This window comes from Triticum dicoccoides, chromosome 3B (assembly GCF_002162155.2).
Source record: "Triticum dicoccoides isolate Atlit2015 ecotype Zavitan chromosome 3B, WEW_v2.0, whole genome shotgun sequence".
Taxonomy (NCBI): domain Eukaryota; kingdom Viridiplantae; phylum Streptophyta; class Magnoliopsida; order Poales; family Poaceae; genus Triticum; species Triticum dicoccoides.
Genome location: NC_041385.1, coordinates 451,034,696 through 451,043,111, shown reverse-complemented (window position 1 = coordinate 451,043,111; position 8,416 = coordinate 451,034,696).

Below are 8,416 nucleotides of genomic sequence, written 5' to 3'. Positions count from 1 at the left end.
TCAAAATAAGCAAACAACACAGGAAAAAACAGAATCTATCAAAAACAGAACAGTCTGTCGCAATCTGTAACTTTCTAATACTTCTGGAACTCTAACAATCCTACCAAAATAGTAAGTCCTGGGAAATTTGTCTATTGATCTACTGCAAAGAGAATCAATGCAAAAGCACGTTCCTGTGATTTATTAAAATTATTCTCATGCGTGCAAAAGTTTGTGTTTTTCAGAAAAATCAAATTAACTATCACCGTAGGGTATCCTATAGGTTCTACTTGGCACAAACACTAATTAAAACATGAACCACATCTAAACAGAGGCTAGATGAATTATTTATTACTAAACAGAAGCAAAAAGCAAGAAACAAAAATAAAATTGGGTTGCCTCCCAACAAGCTTTATCGTTTAACGCCCCTAGCTAGGCATAAAAGCGAGAATAGATCTAAGTATTTCCATCTTTGGCATTCAAATCTTCAATAGAGCACTTATAACTTTTAGGAGTTTCTTTCTTTTTAGCAATGATTAAACTCCTAGGCAAGAAATCAAGAAATTCATTTGAAGCAAAAGGTTCCTTTATGATAGAGAGACAATTGGGGTAAACACTTATTGATTTGAGATCTGCATTTTCCTTACTAGAAGATTCACCCTTATTTTTAGGAACATAAATAAATTTGGCAGTTTGGGTAGGAGGAATTGGAGTATTTCTCATGGATGAAAAGGCATACCCTATGTTGGTAATAATATCCTCAAGTTTACCGATTCTCGTAGAATCTGGATCTATTCTTTCGTTAACTATAGGTTCTTTCTCTTTAAAAAAATTTAAAGTAACTCCAACCCTAGATCCATATTGGGTAATTTGGTTATGGATCTTTTTATCCAAATTTTCAATCAACTCAACAGTGGCAACTTTATTTTCAATAATTTCAAGCCTTTGCATCACATGTTCTAGAGTCAAAATAGTCCCATTAACCAAGAGAGGAGGTGGACCAAACAAATCCAACATAGCATTATAAGCATCAAAGGTATGGCTATCCAAAAAATTCCCTTCGATAATGGTATCAAGAATGCATCTATTCCAAGGAGTAATGCCTACATAAAAATTGCAAAGAAGAACGAAACTAGAAAGCTTCCTAGTAGATCTATTTTGAGCATTGCAAATTCTATGCCAAGCATCTTTTAGATTTTCTCCCTCCCTTTGCTTAAAGTTAAGAACTTCATGTTCCGAGGTAATAATGAGGATAGGAGGACTAGCCATAACGACAAGTACACAAGAGACAAGCGAAAGAGGGAGGAGAACGGGAAAGAGAGGGCGAATAAAACGACAAGGGTGAAGTGGAGGAGAGGAAAACGAGAGGCAAATGGCAACTAATGTAATGCAAGGGAGATGAGTTTGTGATGGGTACTTGGTATGTCTTGACTTGAGCGAAGACCTCCCCGGCAACAGCGCCAAAAATCCTTCTTGCTACCTCTTGAGCACTGCGTTGGTTTTCCCTTGAAGAGGAAAGGGTGATGCAACAAAGTAGCATAAGTATTTCCCTCAGTTTTTGAGAACCAAGGTATCAATCCAGTAGGAGGCTCCTCAAAAGTCCCTCGTACCTACACAAACAAACAAGAACCTCGCAATCAACACGATAAAGGGGTTGTTAATTCCTTCACGGTAACTTGCAAAAGTGAGATCTGATAGAGATAATAAGATAACATAAATATTTTTGGTATTTTTATGATATAGATTGGAAAGTAAAGATTGCAAATAAAAGTAGATGGAAACTTATATGATAAAAGATAGACCCGGGGGCCATAGGTTTCACTAGTGGCTTCTCTCAAGATAGCATAAGTATTACGGTGGGTGAACAAATTACTGTCGAGAAATTGATAGAAAAGTGCATAGTTATAAGAATATCTAGGCATGAACATGTATATAGGCATCATGTCCGCAACAAGTAGATCGAAACGATTCTGCATCTACTACTATTACTCCACACATTGACCGACTCCTGCCTGCATCTAGAGTATAAAGTTCGTAAGAACGAAGTAACACATTAAGCAAGATGACATGATGTAGAAGGATAAACTCAAACAATATGATATAAACCCATCTTTTTATCCTCGATGGCAACAATACAATACGTGCATTGCTGCACCTGCTGTCACTGGGAAAGAACACCGCAAGATTGAATCCAAAGCTAAGCACTTCTCCTATTGCAAGAAAGATCAATCTAGTAGGCCAAACCAAACTGGTAATTCGAAGAGACTTGCAAAGATAACCAATCATACATAAAAGAATTTAGAGGAGATTCAAATATTTCTCATAGATAAACTAGATCATAAACCCACAATTCATCGGATCTCGACAAACACACCACAAAAAGAGTTTTGACATCGAATAGATCTCTAGGAAGATAGAGGAGAACTTTGTATTGAGATTCAAAGAGAGAGAAGAAGCCATCTAGCTAATAACTATGGACCCGAAGGTCTGTGGTAAACTACTCACAACTCATCGGAGAGGCCTTGGAGATGATGTAGAGGCCCTCCATGGTCGACTCCCCCTCCGACGGAGCGCCGGCGAAGGCTCCAAGATGGGATCTCGCGGATACAGAAGGTTGCGGCAGTGGAAATAGTTTTTCGTGGTGCTCCTTGATGTTTTTAGGGTACGGGAGTATATATAGGCAAAGAAGGTAGGTCAAGGGAGCCACGAGGGGCCCACGAGGGTGGGGGGCGCGCCTACCCCCCTAGGGTGCGCCCTCCTGCCTCATGGCCGCCTCGGCTGCTTCTTGACGTCCACTCCAAGTCTCCTGGATTGCGTTTGTTCCAAAAAGATCGCTCCCGAAGGTTTCATTCCGTTTGGACTCCGTTTGATATTCCTTTTCTTCGAAACACTGAAATCGGCAAAAAAAACAGCAATTCGGGCTGGGCCTCCGGTTAGTAGGTTAGTCCCAAAAATGATATAAAAGTGTAAAGTAAAGCCCATAAACATCCAAAATGGGTAATATAATAGCATGCAACAATAAAAAATTATAGATACATTGGAGCCGTATCACTGGTGTGTCGCCGCCTAGCCTTCAATGAGCACTGACACTGGTAGCGGGAAACCGATGGGAGAAGAGGCGGGAAACCGATGAGAGGAGTGGCGGGAAATGATGGCCTGTTTAGAAAATGTACACGAGAAGGAAGCGTGATCTAGACGACGCATGCGCATAGTGCTTACCCGTGTACTGCTTGTGTTGTCGAAAGGGCTGAGGGTTGCTGTTCAATCTGGGAGCATCCAACAGTGCAGACGTACGATCTGTGGGGTTTGGGTTTTGGCCAATCAGAACGCACGACTCAGATCTGTGGCGGCATCAGCCACGGTTTGGTAGGCACACGGCTTACGTTTTGCCTTTTTATACACTAATTCAGTTTCCTAGGCATTTAATGTCCATAATTCAAATCTAAACTTCAAATACATGCTCCTTCACCAAAATGGCTAGAAAAATTATACATGAAAGTTGTCATGGTGTCACGTCATGAAAGTTGGCATGGTGTCACGTCATGGCGTATATATGTCATGGTAAAAACATTGTCCAATTTGGGCCAAACTTTATTACAAACCTCAAATGAACTCTGAAAAGGTTGAAAGTTGGCATGGTATCATCATTTCACCCACATAGCATGTTCTAAAAAGTTGAGAGGGTTACGGCAAAAATTGGATGCACTTCGTGTGCAGAATGGACAATCTCTTTCGAAGTATCAGGGTTTCGAACGAAAACTCATCTGTTACAAAGGGATTTCACTTTTTTGAACTTATTTGAACTTTAGACTTTTTGTGTGTTCAAAATGCACCATTCAAAGCCACATCATCAATTTTCAACCCTTCCTGACTTCATTTGGTATTTTTCATGCATTTACTGATTTTTTTAGCTAAATGACCCTGAAATTGAAAAGCACTTCAAATGAACTCTGAAATGGTTGAAAGTTGGCATGCTATATATCATCATTTCACCCGCATTACGAACCTCTTGCAAATTGGAGCTTTTCTCAACAAGAAGCCTTGTGGTTCTGATAGGGAAACATGTTCCCCTTGTTGTCGAAACATAATCACGACCTCTTTTCACCTTGTATTTTCTTCTACGGGCAACATGGAACTACATGATATCCATGCTAAAATTTAAACTTATTCAGGGTTCGTTTGGCCTTTTTATACACTAATTGAGTTTCCTAGACATTTAATGCCCATAATTCAAATTTGAACTACAAATACATGCTCAAGTTCACCAAAATGTCTAGAAAAATTGTACATGTATGTGTCCTTGGGTGCATGTTTAATTAGTCCCATGCCAGGAATGGGAACGAATGAAAACCGTTTCGGCGTCCTGACTCGTCCTCAAACATTTGGAATCTCGGGTTTTAAATCCACATAAAATCCAAAACTCACCAGAAAATCATCAAAGGTGGCATGGTGTCACGTCATGGCATATATATGTCGTGGTAAAAACATTGCCAATTTGGGCTAAGCTTTATTACAAACCTCCTACAAATCGGAGCTTTCTCTCAACAAGAAGCCTTGTGGTTCCGATAGGGAAACATGTTCCCCTTGTTGTCGAAACGTAATCACGGCCTCTTTTCGCCTTGTATTTTCTTCTACGGGCAACATGGAACTACATGATATCCATGCTGAAATTTAAACTTATTCAGGGTTCGTTTGGCCTTTTATATATACACTATTTGAGTTTCCTAGGCATTTAATGTCCATAATTCAATCTGAACTACAAATACATGCTCAAGTTCACCAAAATGGCTAGAAAAATTGTACATGCATGTGTCCTTGGGTGCTTGTTTAATTAGGTCCCATGCCAGGAATGGGAACGAATTACAACTGTACCAGCGTCCTGGCTCGTCCTCAAACATTTGGAATCTCGGGTTTTAAATCCCCATAAAATCCAAAACTCACCAAAAAGTCATCAAAGGTGGCATGGTGTCACGTCATGGCACATATATGTCGTGGTAAAAACATTGCCAATTTGGGCCAAGCTTTATTACAAACCTCTTACAAACCGAAGCTTCTCTCAAGGAAGCCTGATGGTTTCGATAGGGAAACGTGTTCCCCTTGTGGCGAAACGTAGTAGCTCCCTCTTTTCGCCTTGTATTGTCTTCTACGGGCAACATGGAACGACATGATATCCATGCTGAAATAAACTTATTTGGGGTTCGTTTGGCCTTTTTATACACTAATTGAGTTTCCTAGGCATTTAATGTCCATAATTCAAATCTGAAGTACAAATACATGCTCCAGTTCACCAAAATGGCTAGAAAAATTATACATGCATGTGTCCTTGGGGCATGTTTAGGTCCCATGCAAGGAATAGGAACAAATTACAATCTGACCGGCGTCTTGGCTCGTCCTCAAACATTTGGAATCTCGGTTTTAAATCCCCATAAATCCAAAACTCACCAGAAAGTCATTAAAGCTGGCATGGTGTCACGTCATGGCACATATATGTCGTGGAAAAAACATTGCCAATTTGGGTGAAGCTTTATTACAAACCTCTTACAAAGCGGAGCATGTCGCAAGAACCCTTGTGGTTTCGATAGGGAAATGTGTCGCCTTGTGGGTCAAACAATAATCGCTCCCTCTTCTAGCCTCATATTGTTTTCTACACGCAACACGTATGGAACAACGGGAGATTCGCGCTGAACTTTGAAATTATTCACGATTCCTTTGATCCTTTTTATTCATTAATTGAGTTTTCTAGGTATTTAATGTCCATAATTCAAATCCAAACTGCAAATACATGCTCCAGTGCACCAAAATGGCTACAAAAAACGTACATGTTTCCTTGGGGTGCATGTTTAGAGTTTGTATGGCCATTGTATATATTACTAATTAAGTTTTCTACGCATTAAATGTAATCCATAATTCAAATTTGAACTACAAGCACAAAATGGATGGGAAATCGTACATGTGTCATTGGGTGCATGTTTAGGTCTCATTTAAGGAATGGGAATGAATTACAAACTTGTCGCCATCCTGAAACATTGAGAAACTCGTTTTTTAAATCCTAGTAAATCAAAAACTCACCCAAAAAACATGAAATTGGCCTGGTTTCATGACATGGCACATATATGTCGTGGAAAAAAAATCGTCCAGTTTGAGAAGAGGCGCACACATTAGTAGCCAATGAAGTCCTTTTTGAAACAATAAGTTGACATGTTAATATCACAAACAGTTGTATCATATGAATCGTGTCAATATTTAACCATACTCAGTGGCGTGCGTGCAACTGTTTGATTAGACAGGATGAGCGCGATAAGTTCGACGTGCAGGCTCGATGGCACGCGCGCGAGCAGTCCGCCGCGCAGGCTCGACAGGACGCGTGCATCCTGTCCACCTCGTAGGCTCGACAGGACACGTGCGAGCAACAAGGTCGACCATGCTCACCGGGAAGCGAGCTCTTTGACCTTCATGCACTAGCCACAGCCCACCTCGCTCAAAACTTCACCATTAATGGGTTAATTAAAGTGCCTGGACGGAGGTTTTTTTAGGGGTGGACGGAGGGTGTTTAGTTGTGATCCGATGGCAGCATTTGCTTTGTTCGTGTTTTCAACTCGTATTCCGGCCTAATTTAAATTGCCACATAGGGCAACGGATAATAGGACGACAAATAAAATGGCAAGGATAGTACGACGACAAATTTACAATGGAACAGATAATAATTGTCTTACATATTCTAGATAATTTTAAATGCCACATGCGGCAAAGTTCGGAAGACACAGGGGCAAGAGAAGAAGGAAATCATAGACAATGATCTACTCCCTCCGTTCCGATTTACTCGTCGTGGTTTTAGTTCAAATTTGAACTAAAACCACGATGAGTAAATCAGAACGGAGGGAGTAGATCTCTATTGTATCTACTCTTCGATGGATCGTCGGGCGATGACATCCTCCAGCTCCATCCTCAATTCCTCACAGTTTTGCTTTACAGCAGCCACGGATTCCTCCACCTCCTGCTCGCGCTTGATCTGGATCTTCCTCAAGTCACCCATTAGTTCCTCGACGACCGCTATGAGCGTCATCCCCGAGGCACTGCTCTGCTCATGCAGGATTTTCCAGCCGGCGGCCTCCTCCTCCTCCTCGGTGAGTGCCTTGAGGTGCTTCGCATTGTCACCCATGAGTTTCTCGACGAGGCCAGTCGCCTTGTCAACCAAGGCATCGCTGATCTCGAGCAGCTTCATCAAGCCGTCTACCAGCTCCTTCTGCTTAATGAGTCCAGCGAGAATGTCGTCATTGCCGACCAAGGACTTCAGCAATGCCAGCTCGTCGTGATCGCCGCCGACACAGCGAGTACGCTTGTGAGAGCCCTCGCATGCCCGTGAGAGCTCGTTCGAGGGCTCCGCAGCGCGCCGGGACATCTCTGCTGAAGCTGCGACTGCCGTTTGCGGCGGGACCTCTCTAGTGCTTCAGCGGCCTTGGTCTTTGCTGCCTGGTTATATGCCCACCCGAAACTCCTCCTACCGGTCATGGCGGAATGACTTGACAGGAAAGACCAGTTTTGTAGGTGATGAGGAGAGGAAATGTGAAGTAATTTTCGAGTGTGTAGCTTTTATAGCCCGGTGCTAAGTGTGAACACATATAAGTTTGATCTGTGTGAACAGATTTGCAATTACTTATTGCGTTGTAATCTGCAATGTGAGGAGGAACAAAGTCAAAATTTATTGATGGTTCTGGGCCCACAAAGCCCTGTTTTTGTTGTTCTGTCTCATCGCAAACAGTTCTTGTCACATCCCTAGCTTCTGGTACTGTCTGGTGTGTGCATCATGTTGAAATTCAAATGAAATTTGAATTGAGGAATTTTCAAAAGCCTCAGGAAACCTCTAAAAATAACCAACAATTAAATCTTCTCAAATGTGTCCAAGAAAATGTTCCTGTTATTCCATGGAAATATTGGTAAGAGGTAAAATTTAAACCAATATTTTTGGAGTCACAGAGATAATTATTTTGGCCATTTGAATTAATCCAATAACTATTTTCTTTGGATTTATATTTAAATATATATTAAATATGACTCCAATAATTCTGGAGGTTTGTGAGTGGCTTTGTATATATTTTAGCAAGCCACATAAAAATCTACAGAATTTATTTAAATGATTTAGTTGCTAAACTAAATCAAAACAAAACTACAGAAATAGAAAAGAGAAACAAATAGAAAAAAGGGGGAGAGAGGCCACCTGGGCCACTTACCTGCTTACCTGCCTGGCCCAGCTTCTCCTGCGGCCCAGCCCAGCCCACCTTCCCCCCCCCCCCTTGTCCTCTTCTTCCTCTGCCAGAAGGCAGAGGCGAGGCGTGGCGCGCGCCCGAGAGCCCCGGCCACCTCCTGCTTCGCGCTGGAGGCCGCCCTTCGTCCTAATTCGTGCCACGACGACGCCCCGTGTCCCCTCTCTCCTTTCCCT